Source organism: Pogona vitticeps, chromosome 2 (genome assembly GCF_051106095.1).
Source record: "Pogona vitticeps strain Pit_001003342236 chromosome 2, PviZW2.1, whole genome shotgun sequence".
In the NCBI taxonomy this organism is placed as follows: Eukaryota; Metazoa; Chordata; class Lepidosauria; order Squamata; family Agamidae; genus Pogona; species Pogona vitticeps.
In genome coordinates this window covers 48,190,928-48,212,961 of record NC_135784.1, presented here as the reverse complement: position 1 = coordinate 48,212,961, position 22,034 = coordinate 48,190,928, and the positions used below count along the sequence as shown (strand labels likewise).

General features: G+C 40.3%; 1 protein-coding gene across 2 annotated transcripts in view; it reads right to left on the bottom strand.

Annotated features, from left to right (window-relative positions):
* LOC140704108 (uncharacterized) overlaps positions 1-22,034 on the bottom strand; it is a 245,593-nt gene that overhangs the window by 202,361 nt on the left and 21,198 nt on the right. Inside the window, exon 2 of one of the 2 annotated variants that reach the window (XR_012083232.2) lies at positions 2,617-2,738. The exons of the other annotated variant lie outside the window; for it this stretch is intronic. The gene's annotated coding sequence lies outside the window, so the exon portion shown is untranslated. The remainder of the gene's footprint in view (positions 1-2,616; positions 2,739-22,034) is intronic. 2 annotated transcript variants of the gene reach the window in all.

Sequence of the window (22,034 nt, the reverse complement as noted above, 5' to 3'; positions counted from 1 at the left end):
TTAAATTTTCAGGGTCAGCATCTGAGACTAGAGAGTAGACCCCTGCAATATCACAGAGATGGGTCCTTCCCTGTGATGTCACAGAAGTAACGTTGGCAAGCATTGGGAGGGAAGCAGGCACAATACATAAGCAAACACCTGTTTGCTGAGCCATTGGACCTTGCTACCCATTAAGAATAGGGTGGAACGGCTTTAAAACCAGCTCACACACAACTATCGAACTTTTGGCTCATTCATTGCTACTCTCCCTATGATCTGCCCCCCACACTTGTAGGCCAGTGAAGCACTGCAAATTTCCTGATACCTCAGCCGGTTCCCTGAAACTTGAATCCCTAATCATCTTTAACAGCTACAGGATATTGGCAGTCTAACAGTATTTGTTTGATTTAAAAGTGTTTAATTTAAAAGTTAATATATTCAAGATCATGGCAAAACTAAATTGCAGAGAAAGGATTATAGGTCTTTTCCACTATTAAGAAGGCCATATTTGATCACATATCAGGGAGCAGATCATCTCACAAGGTTTCTTAGTGTTCCTCACTCTTCAGCAGTAGCCCTCGGCAAGCTGATCTCTCTTCTAAAGAATCTCCCATTCTTCAACACTGTCTTCCAGAAATAAATCACTTTTATTTCAAAAATGTTAGCCAGCCCTTGGAGAGGTATCAGTTTCATTATATGGTAAGATAATGGCACTGGGATGCCAAACATTTCTAAAGGGGGGGGGGGTGTTGTAAGATCATTTGTTCTCTTAATGCTCCAAGGACTTAGCAGAGTATCTCTTGTGAAAAAACTGAAACTTGAATTTTCTTTTTCTCTTCCATCATAATGGAAATATCTAAGATACACCAAAGCTGTTCAGAACAGTCTTTTGGGAGCTGGTACTGTATGTTAATGTTTATAGTGCCCCAAGTACTTCAAGATAAAGAATCCTAGGAAAGATTGAGAGACATCTCAAAGCTGCCCATCCATGGTTAACCATCAGAGAGTAAGCATACAAATAACCAGGTTATAATCTGCAAGAAATTTGTTTCTAATTTTGCATTTGTACATATATAAAGTAGCATTTGCAGGTAGAAATGCTTTGAAATAGTAGTGTTGGATATTTCACACATTCCTATCCTGCCATGCTGCTCATTTAAGTGGGCAATGTGGATCAGATCAGCCATTAGAAACAACAGCACAGCAAAGATGTAAACATACACTGAACAAGAGAATCACTAAAGCCAATAAACCTTTACATAAAACTAGAAGGAAAATGCTTTGGTCAGTATGATGTGCAAAACTGAATCTAGGTTAGCCTGCATCTCCAGAAGCCTACTGAAAACCTAGTTTTCTAATCTCTTGCACTGCATGGCAGGGTCCCTAAGGACGTTCTCCCTTCCCAGAAATCCCAGTGCCAGAGCCATTCAGAAGATAATACTGCTTCTTCATGAAAGTCAGCCAACTCTCAAGCAAAGCTAGAGGCAGAGGCAGACAGTCCTACTTGATCATTTCACTGTATGAGGATGGAGACTTGCAGGGAAATTCTCCATCTGGAGTACATGGGGGGACAATTTTGAATGGTTTAGATCAGGCTTGTCCAACCTGCGGCCTGAGGGCTGCATGGGGCCCAGGTCAGCTCGTAATGCAGCCCAGTGCAATTTTTTATTTTTAAAGAAATTCCAAAGTTTCAAGTTACACTGCCGACGCTTGTGCCCGGAATGTGACCGGGGCATGTCACAGCAGTAGAGGGGGAGAGAGGGAAGGAAGGAGTGGGAGGGGAGGGGACAGGGGGCTGCGTGACTGCATTGAGCCATCCCCGTCAATAGGTGGACCCCCTCCCAGCCCCATAAAGCCGCCAGAGTCGAAGCTGGCAGCCTCTGCTGTCTGAGATCACAGCTGCCAGTAAGTGCGCTTGAAGCGGGGCTGTGGAGGGTGGCTAGGGCTGCCCCCCCCATGTGGCCCAAACCTAGTGCATGTGCAGCCCAAACCAAATTTTCATCTTCTAATGTCGCACAGGGAAGGTGAAAGGTTGGACACCCCTAGTTTAGATGTTCTTCATACCCTCTGGTAGTCCAGATCAGCCTTCAAACTTAGCAAGTCCTATGAAAAACTAAAAAAGTATCCTGCTAGAAGTTCTCTTCTCATTTACTCTTTGATTGTTTTCATTGGGGTTGAATCCCATGTTCTGGAAAAACTGTTGCTTCTGAAGGTTACCGGAAGTGAAAAGTTATTTTGGGGGGTGAGTAGCTATGTTTTTTGTTTCTTTCTTTCTTTTTGGTAGGGTAGCATCCAGAGCAATCCACAAGGCACACTTTGTCTGCCTCTGCTCTACAGCCCTTCTAGACAAGATGATTTCAGCTTAAAAGCCATTAGATTGTGTCCAAGAAACTGCTGTAATAGGAATGGATGTATAGATGTGTCATATTCTTCTTCTGACTCATTATTTTCAAGAAACTGACTGCTATTTTGTACACCATTAAACCAACTGAGGTTTTTAAACTGCTTACAAAAAAAAGCAACACATAAAATGTTCTACAATAATTGACGAGGTTGTGGTTGATTAATCTCACAAGGAAGTATACCTATTCTTAGACATTCCCTGAACACCCAAAAACAACCTGGACGTCAACATACCTGAAATTCCAAAAAGCCGCAGTCTCATCTAGAACAATGTCCTTTTGTCCACATTCAGGGCAACAGGTCACCACCCAATTTGACCTGTACAGTACTTTGTTCTCCTTTATTGATTCCATCACCTGATCCAGACATATATTTAAAAATTGATGTCATTTGCACAGTAGTATGTATATCCTATTTCAAAAATCATGGCACAAAATGATCTAAAAACTCCCCCACATTTAGATTTGTCCAAAGCTTGTAGCATCTGGTCTTCCCCATCCCACTGATAAGAACTTTCTAAGAAAATTTTTATTCACTTCTCTTTAGCAATCTGAAAACCATTGTGTAATACTCTTGCTGACTGTCACATTTGCTCTCAGTCAATACCAGTGTTTTTACAGGATTCATAAGAAAAGGCTTGGTCCAAAATTTATGAGTATCCTGAAGATAGATGGAAGGTAGGACAACAGACCTCTTGCCCATCAATCTTTATGTCAAGAGCGAGGCCCTTATAAGAGAATGGGTTCTATTTCTGTAAATGGTTTACTTTATAACCATGGTTGAATTGTCTTGTATTTTTAATGAAAACATGCTTGCAAGGACACTGTTAGGTTCTCACTATTTTGATTTTCATGTGACAACAACCATTGGTGAGGCAAAAATGCATTTACAATGTTTTCTATCAGACATGATTGAGGGGGAAGGCTGAACTTATACTAAACCTTAGCATTGATGCCGAAAACCAATTCCCTGAAATTTTAAAAGTCTTCTAATGTTTTGTTGATACTGCCACAATTAAGTCAAAAGGTTTGTTGGCCAGCCGCTTCGTACCCTCATTGATAGCTCCGCAATTATGGAACGGTCTCCCGCCCAAAATTCATCTGACTCCTTCATTGGGAACCCTTTAAAAACTACTAAAAGCCTGGTTACTCAGACAGGCCTTTCCTAACCTACTACCATGCTTTTCACTTTATTTTATTTATTATGTTCTACAGTGTCTTTTTATTGTAATTTATTTTGTACCTTTTATGGATGTTGCTGAGCTCCCTGTCATTATGTTATTGTTGTTATTCAGTGTTGTAAAGTGCCCAGATGGCTGCCAGATCAGTGGTATAAAAATTAATTAATTAAAATATTATACTGACAACACAGTATTTTAAATGCAGGACAGGAGGATTGTAAGCCTATATTGAGAATACTGAACCCTATAGGAAGGTCAATCTTAGTGATACAAATGATGCAATCCAATATGAATGATGTGATCCATCCTAGGATCATAATTTGAATCATAATTTAAATTGAGATTTAAATCAATTTGAGTTTTTAAAAATAATTGATTTCTCTCCACTCTATCCACTTTAAGTTGATATGAAGCCCATTCAATTCTACTTGTCTCTGAATATTTTGCAGTGTGTGTATTTGTATCTATCTGAATAGTGAAAAAACATGAAAGGGAAGAAAACTAAGGGCTCTCACCTGGGATGGGGGGGTTCGGTGTCATCAACTGCTCTTCAACCTCTAATATACAGGCATATGTCTACCTAGTTTTTTTCCTTCTTTGCCCTAACTCATCAGGAGCCATATAATTTAGGTAACTTAGCTCCTAATTCTCATGTGATAACTCTTCACATTTCTCATTATGCTACAAATGTCACACACATTGGTATGGAATCAATTGGATGAAGATCTGCAGCCTCCAAAAGAAAAGGAAAGATGCATCTTCACCCCACCCCTAAAACTTAATACAATGAAAATAGTTCTTTCTCTCTCTCTTCTGTCTCTAACATACTTCCCTCACAAAATGGCCACCGGTGACAGAGATATCAGAATTCTCTCCTGGGGGCTCCATGACAGAGGTTTCCAGGACAGTTTGAGCTTTTCATTGGCACTTAGGCTGTTGGTTTAAACATCTTCTTTGGACTTCCTCATTCTGTTACAGTACAACTTCCATTTTCTCAGAATGTTTATTTTTTAAATCAGTTTTTTTTATAACCCCCAAACAATATCCAGCACTTTGCAAGACCCCAATTCTATTTGAGGACTGCTTCAGACATCCTCACTTCACTTTAGGTTCCATTCAGAAACTGACAAATACCATCACTTTGTTTGGAATAAATGTTGGATGCAAAGCCTCTGCCTAATAATAACAACATATTGGAGGAACACATGAGTGGTTCTATAAGAAGAATCTATCTCATGTAAGGAAGAGGAAAAACACATTACAAAGCATTTGATGAGAAATAAACAACTTCTACTTGTTGAATAAACTTTGCCCAGCACACAGCAATGGATCCAGACTATTGAGTGCCGACCTCACCATTTGTGATTAAACCAACTGTGGGCCATCTGTAACCCAAGCATATCCCAAGATCTTGTCTTCATCCCAAGATCTGTTAATGAAATTCTCAAGATGGAGATATGGGTCTACAGACCCCATTTTTTCAGACCGAATCTCTCCAAGGCCACAACTGCAACAATCCCACCTCCAACAAAACTGATCAGAATGGACTGCAGGTAGCATCTCTTCAGAACAGTGCCCAGCCTCCCTAATCTACCAGTACTCAACCCAATGTCAACATTATAGAGGGAGGAGTAAGTGGGTGAAACTCCAAAGCAGACTGGATGGTCAGTGTCTGAGATCTTTAAATACTTCTGGCACAGACAAGAGTGAAGCTGTTTCCCTGTGGTGCACACCAGTTAGCCCCACTATTCCCAGACAGCCTCCTTTGAATTGATTGGCTGTCCAGACATAGCAGATTCTCAGAGCCTGTTAAGGGTTGTGGAAAATCACTGAAGATTATGGCAACCATGGCACAAGGCTGCAGCGGTAGTGAATTCCTTCTCCCCTCTATTAATCACTGGACTACAAGGAACCAGTCCCTAATTCTGGGGACCTTTTCTTTTCACAGTAACTTATTTTCTTTAGATAAAGAGGCCAATGTCCTCCTAGGATTTATGTGAGCATGAGTGAATTACTGACTAGTGACAGTAGGTTAAAGTTCCAATAACAAGCCTGGTCATGTATCAGTGATGTAACCAGGCACAACAAGCATCTTGTTAATTGGCTGGATTTCATCACTGCAACTTGTACATCTTTACTTTTTCTGGAGTAAAACCATTGAACAGGCCAGAATGAATTGTACAGTGGTGCCCCGCATGACGATGATAATCCGTTCCGTTAAAATCACTGTACAGCAAAATCGTCGTCATGTTAAAAAAAAAGCATTGGAATGCATTGAAAACCGGTTAATGTGTTCCAATGGGGAAATACCTCATCGTCCAGCAAAGATCACCCATAGAGAACCACCGATCAGCTGTTTAAAATCGCTGTTTTGTGAAGCTTCTGTCTGGAAAACATTTTGCAAAGGGAAGCAAGCCATTTTGCGAAGGGAAGCCATTTTGCGGAGCCGGAAAAATCATTGTTTTGCGAACAAACGGTTTATGAAGCAAGGACCTAATTAACGTAAAGCGAAAATCCCCCAAAGGAAACATCATTTTGCGATTGCAATTGCAATCGCAAAAAAGTCATTATCAAGCAATTTCATCATTTAGCTGGGTAAGCGTCTAGCGGGGCACCACTGTACTCCAATGTCTAATGTGAAAATATTTTTCATAGTGATGTTTCTATTGATTTTTGTCAGCTAATATGTTCTTCTATGCCATGTTATGTATCTAGGCTCAGGAACATTTAACCAGAAATATAATGATTTTGTAATGGCCCTGCTTGTTTCCCTTTTGATATCCTAGATGAAATCCAAATTGTCTGAAGTGTCTAGTAGTTGATATTATACCAATTTTACAGGACTCATATCAATCATTTTAACCCCAGCAAAATTTTCTCTTGAATCCAGTATCAGACATACCTATGCTTCTACAGTTCGTTTTTACATCACCATATCCTTCCACAAACACAAATAAATATACATTTGTGAATTCATTAGGTTCAAGGAGCTGATAATACATAAATGCTAAAGATGTTTCATATATTATACCAGCACGAATCCCTATAAATTTGTGAAATTATGTGGCTACAGATGATAAAGCAACCACATGGTAGAAAATATGTGTTGGGTTCATCCTCTTTGTTATAACACATGGACTTTGGGAAACATCTATCACATTCAAACAATCTATACTGCAATTTAATTTCTGATGGCACTAATAAATCGCCACATTTCCTTTAGTCCCATGGGAGAAAAAAAAACCAGGTACCATATCTTGAGTCTCACAGGCTAAAGGTATTTTACAGGAGAAATACTGAAAGATAATACAGTATTGCAAAATACAGAACTGCAAAATCAACAAGTTGTTTCTCTCTCCCTCCTCCCATCTATGTCCCATGTATATTTTAGCACAAGTAACTGCTTCATGTATAGAGGAAAAGACTAGAAAGAAAACTACACACATGATTGACATGCATCCTTGTTTGAACCTTATGCTCCAGTCCCAGTGTTACAGTGATTTGTCTATTGTTTTGTTGCAATTGCTGTAATCTACATTGTACTCATAGATGGGATGTCTATAAATCAACTAAAATCAACTAAAAACATGGATGTTTCGGCAGGCCTTCCCTCCAGTCAATTCTGGTTGCCTCTCTTTTCTCCCTCCCCCATTGTTTGCTCCCATCTTGTTGAAATGTCTTTTATTATGTAAAAACTGTTTTTATATATACTTATTGTATTATTTTATGCTGTTAGCCGCCAAATAAATAAATAAATAAATAAATAAATAAATAAATAAATAAATAAATAAATAAATAAATAAAATTATGCAGTAGACATTGAAGAGCAGGTTAGTTTCATTTGCATACCTAGATGATTAGGAAAACAGACAAAGAAATTCAGGGCAGAAAAAAGGCCAACAAGTAGCGTATAATTAAGGATTTTTCATGAAGTAACTTCTATCATGTATAGTTGTTTTGTACTACACTTGAAGGACAGGAGAAAATTCCTGATAGAGATTGTATGATTTGATGAATGCTGTGCTTCCATTGTGCAATAGGCCCAACTGCTTAATCTGTGCCCACCCATCATTCATGACCATCTTCTGTGCTGAAAATGTGTGTGGAAACAGAAGGGTTCCTTCTCAGTTATAGGTTACTTGAGGGATTATCACATCACTGGCAAAATCTGTACACAGTTGTGCCCAAAGTAAATTCAATATAGACTATTGGAAAGTGAAGGACTATGGTTTGATCCAACAGAAGCAGAAACATAGCATTTCCCATTTGGATCCTGGGAAGAACCCTCAAAAGCCAGATGAGGCCATTGAAGCACTGGCAGACAAGTGACCTGTGGTTGCTTTTGTCCATCCTGTAATGACTGAAGAAATGAAAAAAAAATGGACTGACACTGTGGCTTTTATGACACCAGTCTCACTTTTGCCTCAAAAATAATTTTCTTGTATAGTTGCTTTAAAGTTTTTGTAGATTTTTTTTCGCCATTTTTGCAAAAATAAAAAACCAAATACTGTTCTAGTAAGAATAAGGGACAATCCCTAGTAGCCTTGAGGACAGGACGTACAGTGGACCCTCGACTTACAGACAGCTCGACTTACAGACTTTTCGATTTACAGACTTCTCTGGCCGCAAAATTTAGATTCGACTTGCAGCCAGAGAATCGACTTACAGACCAGAAAAAAAACCAAAATGGAACAAAAATAGAATAAAAACCGCTGGTTATGGGATTAATCGGTTTTCAATGCATTGTAGGTCAATGGAAATTCGACCTACAGACTTTTTGACTTGCAGCCACCATTCTAATATGGATTAATTCCTTAAGTAGAGGGTCCACTGTACATTTCTTCACTTAAAATATTGCATGCATATTTGAATATATAAATGTGTGTATAAGAATATATAGCACTGGGATATGGAGAATATTAAGCCCCGTCATGATATTAGCAAATTACAGGAGGAATTCTCACTTTGGTTCATTTCAAGTGATCCTATGTACTGGAAACAAACCAAAACAGAGCAATCTTACCCATACCAAAAATGTGGAAGCGCCTGAAAGAGGCCAGAAATGTGTGGGTAGGAATACTCTGCAGGAGAGCTGGTGTGCTCTAGCAAAGATGTCATCTTATCACTGTCTTTAGGAGCAAAGCAGACTATCCCTGCAGTGGACCAAACAGCAGGTTTTATGCCCTTGTAGTCAGCATCTCATTAACCTGACAAAGAATTTTGCAGCTCTTAAACTCCAGCCAAGAGTAAGAGAAGGACATTTCCCCCCCTTATAATTCCCATAGGTCGTGTAAAATATTCCCCATGAGATGCAAAGTACAAACACAAGAACAGAAAGATTTAAAAGTTGTAAAGAAAGCTGCAGACAACAAAGCAAATTCTTCAAATTCTTAAACATGAAACAAAGCAGCGATCATCTTAGTTTTATGCAAATTGGACAAATTTATGTAGATTGCATAAAACATTGTTTTTCTCACTGACAGAACAGAATTGAGCATATCAAGTACACATGACTTGAAGTCTTGTGGGCGTACCAAAGAATCTACCTGTTTCTCATCTGCATTTGTAAGGATGGGAAAAGTGGTGAATTATATTCCTAGCTTTAACTGACTGGTGTAGCTATACTCGATATGTGGGGGGAAATTAAGAAATTAAGAAGTGCCTTTCTCTGTGGGGAATGTATCAAAAGTGGAGAAATCATGTGAAACATTCCACACTTAAGCTTGATCCTAAGGACACAAGCTCTTCATTAAGTTCAGTGCTTACGTCTTAAGTTAGCTCTGCTTCGGATTGCTGCCTTAAATCTTCACGAGTATGAAAAAGGAAACAAACAGAACTACTGCATGTGATCCTAACATACATCAAAAGAATTTGAAGAAGCGGATATGATTTATGAACCACGGGGTTGTGTTCATTAGACAGAAGAATCTTACAAGGACGTTCCAGCCCTGCATCAGATGATATCCCAGGATATCATTCGGAATGTTTCTTTTAACTCCAGTGAACCTTGATTAGACAGTGTGAGCTGCTTTTTAATGTTTGATAAAGCCTTAGAAGTCTGCGGAAAGAAATAACTTTTCGTCTTCCCTATCCACCTCCTTTTGATTTGTGTTTATCTTTCCTCTCCACCAGTTGTGCAGTGGGAATCTGTATTAAACTAAAGAGCACTGCAGGTGCAGAGAGAAAAAAAGAATTCAAAGACACGTAGGAAGTGATGTCCTTGTGAATGCCGTACAGGTAAATATAACACTTCACTAATTTAATATCTCGACTCTGTTTTCCTGTCTTTCGACTGAGTTCAAGGAAAGATGTTCAATAGCAGGCATGTGAAAATCTGGTTATTTAAACCATGCATTTAAACATATCTGTCCTATTCACTGAAGTATGTATTTCCATTTTTCAAACATAGGCACTTCAGTCTTCCTGTCTGTTGAAGAGGGATAAAAAAAAAGAAATTGCTATGAAGCGAGACTTTTTTATCCAGTCTGAGGTCTTTGAAATTAATTCATGTAAAGTGTGCAGGTATATTTTGAGTTTCCATCACCAGAAGGAATCCATACTAGAGAGGGGCACACACTGCTGAACCAGTGGTTCAATGCTGGTTCATTTTTCAGCCAAAGATGTGCACTGCCTAGGCTTGCCTCTTCCAGTGGGTGCCCGGAGGCAGTGCCCTGGCTTCCTTGCCCCTCCTCCTCTGGGCACTATCTTTGATTGGGCACTTGCCAGGGCCAGGAAGGACCAAACACCTGAACAGTCAAAAAAGGAACTGGCACAAACTACCATTTCGGCAGTCCATGCCCATCTCTAATCCATACATATCAGATTCTCCATGCCCCACATCCCAGATTATACACAAACAGATACACTTTTATTATTATTTATTTACTGGCCAGGTATGTAAACCATACCCGGAATTTAATATGGCTGCCGGCCACACTTAAAAACACTACACACGGCCACACTTAAAAACACTACACACACACACACACCATAAACAGTGAATACACAAGACAATAAGAGCAAATTTCTACAAAAAACCAATTGCCTCAACTCCCAGTTGCGTCAGATAGTTACAAATTCAACAATTTGATGGCACAGGGAAAAAAGCTATTTTTGTGCCTCGATGTTTTAGTATATAGTGTCTTGTATCGCCGACCAGAGGGGAGAAGATTAAACAAGTTGTGACCAGGATGCCGTGGATCTGCTGCAATCTTTTCTGCTCTCTTTTTAACCCGTGCAATGTACAACTCTTCCATTGATGGCAAATCAGCTCTGATTATTTTTCCAGCAATTCTGACAGTCCTTTGAAGCCTGTTCTTGTCCAGTTTGGTTGCCGAACCGAACCAAACAGTTATGGAAGAACAGAGGACAGATTCGATAATGCCTCTGTAAAACTGGACAAGCAGCTCCCGAGGCAGATTGAATTTCCGAAGTTGTCGTAGGAAGTACAGATGCTGGTGAGCTTTTTTAATGATGCCATCGATGTTAATTGACCATTTCAGATCCCGAGAGAGTACAGAGCCCAGGAACCTGAACGACTCTACTACAGAGACCGTCCTGCCTAAGATGGAAAGAGGGAGTATACAAGGGGGGTGTTTACGAAAGTCCACTACCATCTCCACCGTTTTCTGTGGGTTGAGCACTAAGCTATTACTGTTGCACCATGCGACAAGATGCTCAACTTCCTGTCTATATGCCGACTCGTCACCGTTCTTAATAAGTCCAATGACCGTCGTATCATCTGCAAACTTTAGAATCTTAACAGAGGGATTCGTAGAAATACAATCGTTCGTATATAAGGAGAAAAGCAATCGGGAAAGTACACACTCTTGGGGGGCTCCCATACTAACTGTATGGATATCGGATGTTGTTTTCCCCAGTCTCACTTGCTGTTTCCTATTTATCAGAAAGCTATGTATCCATTTACAAACAGAGATGGGTACCTTTAGTTGAATCAATTTAAGATACAATTTAGATGGTACAATTGTATTAAACGCGGAACTGAAGTCGACAAAAAGAACCCGTGCATAAGACCCTGAGGAATCCAGATGTTGTAGGATATAGTGCATAGCCATATTGACAGCATCATCTGCTGATCTGTTGGGCCGATATACACTTAAACAGAAAATGAAAATACAGAAAATGATCAGCATCTCAAGTGGCAGCAGATAGCCAAGAGCCAGCATGTGGGATTCTGTGGGAACTGTAGTCCCCCAAAACATACATTTCCAACAGGGGGATGAAAGAGACAGTGGCACATCTCCACCCACTCGTCCAAGGCCTCTCCAAAGTCGTTCTGTCAGACGATACGAACAGCATTGTATCATCCACATATACCTCTTAAACATGCTTGATGTCTGTAGGTATAATATGAGGTAGGAGATGCTACCCCAGAGCTAGTACTAAAATAAAGGTTTGACTGTTGGGTGTCCTTGGGAATATCAGGAAGTCATGAGGTATATGATGCTGATTATTTTCAGCATCAGTTGGATGCTCGTGTGTATTAGCTTCACTTTCAATATTTTTATTTTTTTTAATATTGCAGAGCAATCTCTCCCTCAATCTCATGAAAACTGTCATATACACCCATAGGTCAATGACATTCTTCACCGTCTGCTTCATGTGAACCATGAAGTAGACGCTGTCTAGGGGGGCGGGGTATAAATCGAACGAATGAATGAATGAATGAATGAATGAATGAATGAATGAATGAATGAATGAATGAATGAATGAATGAATGAATGAATGAATGAATGTGTCTGGAGAAGTAGCTCATGCTACATTACATTTGCTAGTCAATACCAACCCAAGACTGTTTCCTGTTTTTAAACCAATGTTGGAAAGCTTATATAGACTAATATATCTGGTTCTGCCCATTAAACAAGAGAATATAACATAAAAATGGACTCTATAATACATTACAAATGTAGCAAGTGTAAAATCTAACTATCTTTGCATTTTCTTACTCTTTCTTCCCAGAATTTCAGTATGTCTTGGTCTCATTCTGTATATTTACAGCAAGTGACTACATTTCATCTATGTCTCTAAACCACTGGCTCCCAAGCTTGTGTCCCTGGATGTTCTTGAATGAAAACTCCCAGAACCCTTCACCACTTAATGTGCTGGCTAGGATTTCTGGGAGTTGTTGTCCAAAAACATCTGAGAACCCAAGCTTGGAAAACTTTGCTCTAGATAATTCTTGTACTAGACATACAAAGTCCATCACAAAACTGGAAATTGAACTCTGATTTTCGTTCGGGGTATGTGCGTGTTTGCTTTTGTTTATCCACAAAGTTATACTCTTCTATCCCCTGACTGATTACTTAGAGAGGAAAAAAAATTCAGCAAGAAGTGTCACGCCATATAATTGTTAGACAGCCATACAACTCTTCCTAAAGGAACTGCTTAAACATTTGATTTTATGATGCGATACATAATGTACAATGTGATTATAAAACTACTCTATATGCCTGCAAAAAGTTTGGTGAATCATTTATGAAATATATACATATGAAAAGCTGCTCTCTAATCTTATCTTGTCAGTAAAAGGAAGAGAATTACATGTTTGTTTTTCATGGCATTGACTTTCATTTCCTAAAACAACCCAAAAGAAATAAAATATTGAAATGAGCATAAATAGAAAATAATGTTTGTAGTACTGAGTATCTCTGAAAAGCTGAACGAAAACATTAAACATGTGGGCTGTGTAGGTTTCTAAGTGAACTTTGCATGACAGTTGATCTATTATTAAATAGATGTTGAAGTTCAATTTATGAATTATTAAATTCTTGTTACATTTGCTTGCCAGATTGTTTTATTTTTAAAAAAAATCCCAAAATTTCATTCAGTGTAAGTATTTTGAGCATGCCCTTCAGTATCACTCTGAGAGCATTATGCTGAAGGAGTGGAAAGTGTGTTCTAAAGTTCTTGCTGGCATCAGTATAAATGCTGTTTATTTTTAAAAGTTTAAGAGATATTTTAACTGGCTACATTGGATGAAAAACATAAGTGGTAGAAGATTGGAATTTACTGATTTGGCCTTCCTTTCTCCATTCTCAGTGAGCACTGTTGCTACCTACAGCATGTTCTGTGCATGCTTCATGCACAGGTGCTCTGTTCACCAAATGTATATATCTCTGTTTTGTGAAAGATACTTATACACAGCACTTCTAGGTTGGTTGTGTTCTACATACAGACTCTTTGAAGTCACCAGCAATATGCAGGAAGAAGATATCAGCTGTGACACAAATAGTAGAACAGAATAGCATAGTAATTTTCTACCATGTATACAAATAGGAACATGGTGAGGTAAATGTAAAGGTTCCCCTTGACAATTTTTATCCAGTCGTGTTCGACTCTATGGGATGGTGCTCATCCCCATTTCCAAGCCACAGAGCCAGCATTTGTCCAAAGACAATCTTCCGTTGTCACATGGCCAGTGTGACTTAGACACAGAATGCTGTTACCTCCCCACCGAGGTGGTCCCTATTTATCTACTCACATTTGCATGCTTTCGAACCGCTAGGTTGGTGGGAGCTGGAGAAAGCGACAGGCGCTCACTCTGTCACGTGGATTTGATCTTACAGCTGAAGATCTACAGACCTTACAGCACAGAGGCTTCTGCAATTTAACCCACAGCGCCACCACATCCCTCACGTTCCTTACCTCATGGTAAGGTACCATAGTCTAATTCAGTGGTTCCCAAACTTTTTCGACTTACAACAGTCTTGCCTTACTGGCCATTGGCCGCAGGTCGCCCAATATGATTCTTTGGATGGAGTGGGGAAGGGAAGGGGGAAGCCCGGTTCCATGGTGTCCTTGGCCAGATCTGGTGGTGCCCCAAGGTGCCACGGCACATGGTTTGGGAAGCACTGGTTTAATTCATACTAGAATGGTCAGCTTTGATGGGCAGCAGCAGTTGTACAGGATGTGAAGTAGGATTCTTTCGAAGTCTTGCCTGGATATATATCCCTGGTATTATGTGGCAGTCTCCTGTCCAAGTCCTAAGCAGGCCCCCACCTGCTCAGATTCTTAAATTATAGGATGTCAGGTGTGGCTCTTCATTTTGACCTCCTGCTGTAGTCTAAATAGATCTACTGCCAGACCAATAGGCGAATATTATGCAAATTGGAGGTCAGTCTGGCTGAAATTCAAACAAAGGGATGCCCTACCATGACATAGCATCTTTGCAACTGTGTGGGCATAATGACAGTCATGGGTGAGTCTCCAATAGTAATGAGAAGATGGAATGCCCGTTTTTCTTTAGATTTAGATTTTTACTAGATAAGAACCTTGAGTACCTCCTTCCTTCCTCCCTCAATCAAAATGGTAAAAAGAGAGTTTGCCCTTTTTGCAGATGTTTAGTTATAAAAGAACACATAAAATGAATAAACCTTTGCTACCAATATCTGCAATACTTTACTTTTTTATTGTCCTGATATTTTATTCTAATGATGCCTAAATGGGAAATCCTATGGCTACAGATATTTTTTACTTTCCAGTTATTTTATTCTATTTCATTTTCTAAATCCAAGACAAATAAGAAGGATCTGACCCACCCAAAGGTCTAATAAGTCATTTTGTGTTGGTTCAAAGCATGATTTCAAGCACCAATTAAAAGGCGACAGAGGAGATTTATAGAGTTTGATCCCACTTCTACTTAGGTTGAACTTTTTGGAATTAGAGAGAAAAGATTGTTCACAATTAAAAGGCAGAGAACAAAGAGAATAACTAAAACTCCTGATCTGACAATTAATCAGTACATATCCAGTCTTTAATTGGAAAGACTTCTTAACAAGCCTGGTAGGGACTGACCGATGAAAATGGGTGAAAAGTTTAAATGCTATACATTTTATAGGCACTATAATTAGTGGGAAATAACTAAAGAGGAGGGTCAGTCCTTTTCTCTGGGTACCATGGATATGGTTGATTTTCTGCTTTCACTCTGTTCTGAGAATTCTTTGAGCCTGGTGTCAAGATGCTTAGAGACAGAAAGAGCTCTGATCTCTCAGATTTATTATTATTATTATTTCAACAGGGCATTTCTATCTTGAAGAACTGAATTTACTAAACTTCTTAAAAAGACACACAATTTTTCTTTTGAATCCAGCTTTTTTGCTAAAATTTCAAATGTGTACATTACGTGCTGTCAAGTCAAAACCAACTTACATGGACCTAAATATCCAGTAAGATTTCGTTTTTTGTTTTCCTGATTTTTCCAAACTTTGGAAAACTGTTTGAGTGTTTGTATTTTTAGAATTCTGAATTCTACATTGGAGTGAGAAGCTAAAATTTGGCAGATATATATATCACAAAAGGAGGGTTTTTGCTGACTTCTTATCTATTTTACTGTAATCAGTTTTATGTGGCTAAAAACCTGTTGCAGTTGTACACGAAGCATAACCTTTGAGGGAAATTGCTGTAAGTTAAGAAATCTCTGTAGACATTATCTTTGCATACCAGATTATGCAATTTAGTATGCAACAGGTAATGTCTATGAAGATTTCTGAATTTACAACAGTTCACTTCCCCACACAGGCATCCTTCCATCTCGAGAGACTATGGTAATGTGCTCTGTATGGAGGACCTGGAACAGCGTCTAGTGTTTCAACGCTGTATGCGAAGCTGGAGTGTCCTCTTCAGGGCACAAAGCCTGGGTAGGATAATATGGAGGATAGGCTGTTACCCAAACAGCAAATCCCCAATCTCCATGTCACTGTAATAGTCCAATGGAAAGGCAAGAGCCAATACAACTGGTTCCAGCAACATCACAGGAGTTGACAGAATGACACGAACTGCTTCCGGGACTCCGGCTCCAGATTTTGCCTCAAGGTTAACTCCTGAAGCCTTTTCCATCAGTGGATATGGCTACAAGGCAGTGGAGGTTTGAAATAAAAGTTTTCCTTCTCCTAGATGGGCTGCCTTCCAAGGCTGATGAGCCCCACCTACCCGGCCTTGTCCCTCACGGCATGGAGGACGATGGTGTCATGGAAGGGAAATGGGGTGGAGAAGAGCCAAGAGACACCACATGGGTCAAAGCCTCCTCCATGAATTCCTTGTTCAAAGCGCTTTGGCTGGGATCCAGCAGAGCCCACTCCTCCTCTGAGAAATTCACAGCCAGCTCCTCCAGAGCTTCTGCAACCTGATCTGGCTGCATGGACTTCATCTCCATTTTTCCACAGATGGACATGGGAAGATGCATTCCCACCTTTTTTCCAGGACTGGGTAAAAATAGGCCCTTCTTCCTTTACCTTCATCTTCTTCAGGAGGACAAGCCTCTGTCTCCAGTGAACAATTCTGGAGAGACCGGTTCTAAAGACAGCAGGATAAATCAAGACAGAGGTCTCCATGGGCCTGTCTGGGGGCCTGATGCTCCTTCTGGAAACATGGTCTCTGGACGTTGGCAGGGATCATGTTTGAGGTTGGCCTGGCCAGCTCTCTTCGGGAATTCTTCTTCCCTCCAAATCCTCCACGTCTCGCCAGGCTGTTCCCCAGCCTTCAGCACCAAAGCAGTATTGGAAGCAATGGGGCCCTCGTCTTCGTCTTCTTTGCTCTTCTCCCCCAGCTTCCCAGGTGAAGAGGACCTGGAGGGAAGGGAAAAGTGGGAGCACCGGGGGGGCAGAGAAGAGCAGAAGCGCCCTTTGGGGGGAGGTCTAGAAAGGACGTTACTCCTTCTCTCTCTCCTTCTCTCTCGCCCCCACTTACATCCTCCCATTTCCAAAAGTTATACTATTTGCATAACCATACAACAGGATTTCAGCCAGTGAGATTTAAGTGTGGGAAAAATTATCTGTATATAGATATGACAAAGGAGCAAGTGCCATTAATTATTATGCTGTCTGAGGGTATATAAAGTTCAGGTGTAATGAGCATCAACATAGATCTAGATCCTGGGAAGCTGCTGCCCAGGGATCACCTGGTTGCCATTCGACAGGGGCTGCTAGCAAGCAGAAAGTGGTGTGTAACGTTAATCTTTCTATGTACTTGGGAGGGTGGTGGGACAGTTGCTATTTTGTATTTATGCTATGCTTTTGTTGGAAACAGCCCAGGGTAGTGGCAAGCCACCAGATGATGCAGTGTAAATGAATGAATGAATGAATGAATGAATGAATGAATGAATGAATGAATGAATGAATGAATGAATGAATGAATGAATGAATGAATGAAGGCTTTGCTGCTTTACTGGGCATATTTTCTGTCCTATAGTCTCCTTTAAAAAGGTTTTACTTTTCCTTCCTTGGCATGTTCACTGTCTCCAAATAAAAAAAGAACCTCTTGTCAGCATTGGCAAGGCCATTCGCATAATCAGAGGATCTATTGACCATGTCTATCTGGAGGAAAAAGGCTACTGAGGCATGTCCGGGACTTCCAGCCAGAGTTGCTTCCCTGGGAGACTGGAGATTACATAGTATCTGGGTGGCAGTGGATCCAATATTGAACCAGGGGACCCTACTGGTGTTATGGGAATCTGAGCTGGTGGAGAACAGAGGGCACACTCTTGATGCGGTAACTCAGTGTTTGCGAGTTTTAGAGTTGGAGGGTGGGGCGACAGCAGTGATGAGAGTAAGTTGGGTCCGTCTCACTGTACTCTAGAGTGTGTGGGGACAATTAGAAGTTGTTTCAAATCACGTGAGTGATATCTTAAACAAACAGGAAGCATTAGTCCAGAAGTGACTTGTTATATGGCAGAAGAATATGGTAGTACCATGCCAGTCGGGTTTGCCAAGCTAACACAAACAGTTTAGGGATATATGCCAAGTCTCCAAAAAGTAAAGATTCTATTTGTGTCCCAAGACTGTGGCCAGAAACATGGGTCAGAAATGTGTGGGATTTCAGCAGTGATGAATGGACAGAGAGACAGGAGGAAGTGAACGATGAGACGACTTTGGCAGTGTGAGCAAGTCTTCTGATCACTGACAAATCACAGAGCTTATAATCCCATTAGCCATACTCTTTCTGAATGGTCTCAGCTGATTCCTTTTTCAGGAGCCATGCTAATGATACAAACTACCAGCCTCAGACTTAATGCAAAATATTTTACGATTTTTTACTATCTTGTCTATAATTTCAATAAGTCTTGTATTGCTTTCATTGGGGTGGGTGACTGTTTTAATAGTTCAGAAGTTAAAAGTATCAATGTGGATAGCAGATTGTGCAGGACCATGAAGGCTAGACATGGGGCTGAATACAAAAATGAATAATAATATTCTTCAGAAATCACTGATTTATGCCATATTCCTTACTTTGTATTCATCAATTCCGGAGACCCCAATGAATTCAAGTTGATGAATATTTACCCTTTTTATTCGTTCCTTCATTGGACCCATAGAAAAAACTCGGGTACTGGCACTAGTTTGCTCTCTCTGCTTATGGGCCCACCAAACAACTGTTCAGTGGGTCTGTGGTCTCTGCCCCCACAGCCTGCCCCCTGCCCCGTTCCCTGCCCCCCTTCACATCTCTACCTTGTCTTGCCTCTGCCACCACTGCAGCCAGAATAGAAGCCTGGCTGCCAGAATGAAAACCACCATTTCAGGAGGCTAGCCTTATCTCTCTGCTTTTGTGTGTGCCAGTCAGCTGTTCAGTGCATGCAGAGTCCGAGAGAACAGGCTAGCTGGCCAGAACAATTTAGGCAGGCCCATAGGTAGAGAGAGCAGGCTAGCCTGCTGAAACCATTCCAGCCAGCTAACCTGCTCTCTCTGACTCTGCACTCACAGAACTGCTGGTCAGCACGTGCAGAGGCAGAGAGAGCAGGCTAGCCTGCCAGAACTGTGGTTTCTGTTTCATCAGCTTAGCTTCTGTTCCGGTGGTACCTGCAGCGGAGGAAAGACAAGGTAGGGAGGTGAAGAGGAGCAATGGGAAGGGGATGGGGCAGGCAGGGGGAGGGGCCTCAGCTTTTTTTTTAAGACAGCCACAATTCATGGTTCATCAGAAAACCCAGGGAAACTGCATCGATCTTGATGAACCACGACAAATCACAATTTTGGTGATTTGTCATGGTTCTCTAGTGAGATCACCCCTCAAGTGAGGGTCGTGATAGATATTGTTGTTGTTTTGAGTTATATACCACTCCACAGTTCTAGAGCACTCTCTGGGCGGTTTACAACATAATTATGCAAGGAACACTTTAACCCCCTTGCAGCAAGCTGAATATTCATTTTGCTGACCTCAGATGGATGGAAGGCTGAGTCAATCTTGAGCCAGCAACCTAAAGCCATCAGGACTTAATGCATGTTGTGAGCAGAAACTTGACTGCAATCTTGGAGTTTAACCTCTACACAACTATATAAAAGACTATATAGCAACAGAATTCCCAATACTGACATATTTCGAGGGGGGGGGGAAACAAGATTTCTTTGTTTCTATCACTGTGGTACTCAGAATTTTTGAATGAGTGATTGGTGAGGTACAAGAAGTTGAGAACTTCTGTATTACACCACGATAATAGCCACTTACCTGGAAGTAAGCACCACTGAACACAATTGGACTCGCTTTTTGAGTGGGCATGTATGCTATAAATCTTCTACGTACGTGTCTGGTTCACGTCACAATTGTTCTTTAATCCCTCATTGCTAATCACAAAGTTTTATCCTTCAAAAAATGTCTTAACTTTCAGCACCATTTTACTGCAATCAGCAATCAGAGTATGATAGCTCACTTTCCATTTTCTCCCAATTTAAAATGGTGCAATCAGAACTTATCTTCCTGTCTCACTTTACCAAAAAGAAGAGGAGATGGTGGGGTGGGGGTGGGGAATACCTCTGAAATGTACAGCTAATATGGTGCTAAGAACAAGAGTCAGAGGTTAAGAAGAGATCCATTTTGGAATTAGGTATAACTAATTCCACAAAAATGAATGAAATTATTGCCATGGAAGTGAATCAGTACTTCCCCATAGTTTTAAAGAAAAGAGCCATCTTTTCAGCATCAAAAGCAAATTCTCCAGTGCTATTCCTTTCAGCATATACCTTGGGGAAGAGTGCAATATACAGTATTGAACAGAAAGAAAATTAAATTTATCCCAGTGTGGACCTAATAAAATTGCAGGGCTTTGCCCTTAAGGTTCCTCCATCTTCGAAACTGCCTGCATTTCTATAATAATAATATTTCAGTAGCTCTTAACAGGATTCAGAAAGCCCTCAATAAGAATCAGAAAGCCCGGGCTACCATTCATGATTTACAACAGAGACAAGGTCATCCTTCTAATGAAACACACGCTCACATACATACACGCAACCTCAAGGTCTCTATTTTCAGCCACTGAGATTCCATTTGTCATTGAGATCAATGGCACTTTCATTTTTGGTAGAGATGAAGTATCAATTTTGGAGCTAAATTACCAACTCAGAATGAGGTGGGTAAAACGGAGCTGCACCTCCCCTATGTAGCTAGCGCCAGGTAGGGACAAAGTGCTTGGGAAACATGTTATGCGCAAGCTGCATTGACCTGAGTGGGAATTAAATGGCAATGCAAAACAGATGCCTGATAGAAGGGGTTTTTGATTTCCAACACCATTAAGAAAAGTGAATACATATGTACCTTACAAGACATGCATTCAAAAAATTATAGCCAGCCTTGTGCAAATGCACCTACACTGAAAAAGGGATGCGATATAACAACTCAACTGAAATCCAATAAAACATGCAAAACAAAAGAAGCTGTAAAAATTAAGAGTTTTACTTGGACCTAACAAAAACCTACTTAAATAAAACTCAAACATGTGCATTTAAAATGGAGTAACAAATGCACCAAGGAAGCTTGTCTGTTACGGTCATTGCATAATCTAGTAGCTATCAGAGAAAAATTCCTTTTTTTCATCTAGACACTGTTCATCCAACATTAATGGAAATTATTATTTGAGATACATGTATGTATGCTTATAGCGATTTAGAATTGTCTGTAGAGATCACAAATATTTATTACCATTTTCCTTTTTCCTACAAAGTGCTCAGATCAGCTCACATATTGTTCCCACATGGCTTCCCAAACACATAGTGAAGAAGACTGAAAAAACTCAGTTTCAGAAAGCTATATGTTTCATGGGACATTGATATGAAACTGTCAATACATTGTTCCCAATCAAAATGATTTGCTGCTTACAAAATTTGGGAAAAGTTACTTTTCAGACAATAATCTCCACATTCTCCCAGAAAGCAAAACAAAGGCATGGATTATTCTTTATTCTTCTTAATAAAATGAAAATCTGATTCCTAAAGAAGGCTGGATTTGCATTTTTCAGTGGGACAATAAGGATTTTTAAGATTAAAAGGCCATAGGACTGGCAGGCTGGCCTTTATAGCCTTATTCATGTGTTATTTACCTAGTTGGATTTCACGAGCAGTGCCCTGGCCCTCCATCATTGCTTTTCTTATATAGAGAACAGTGAGTATGAAGGAAAGGGGCTTGTGTTCTTGTGGAGGAACACCATCAGCATAATTCCTGGTTTTCCAGTGTTTCTGCTCATCTAGAGAGCCTC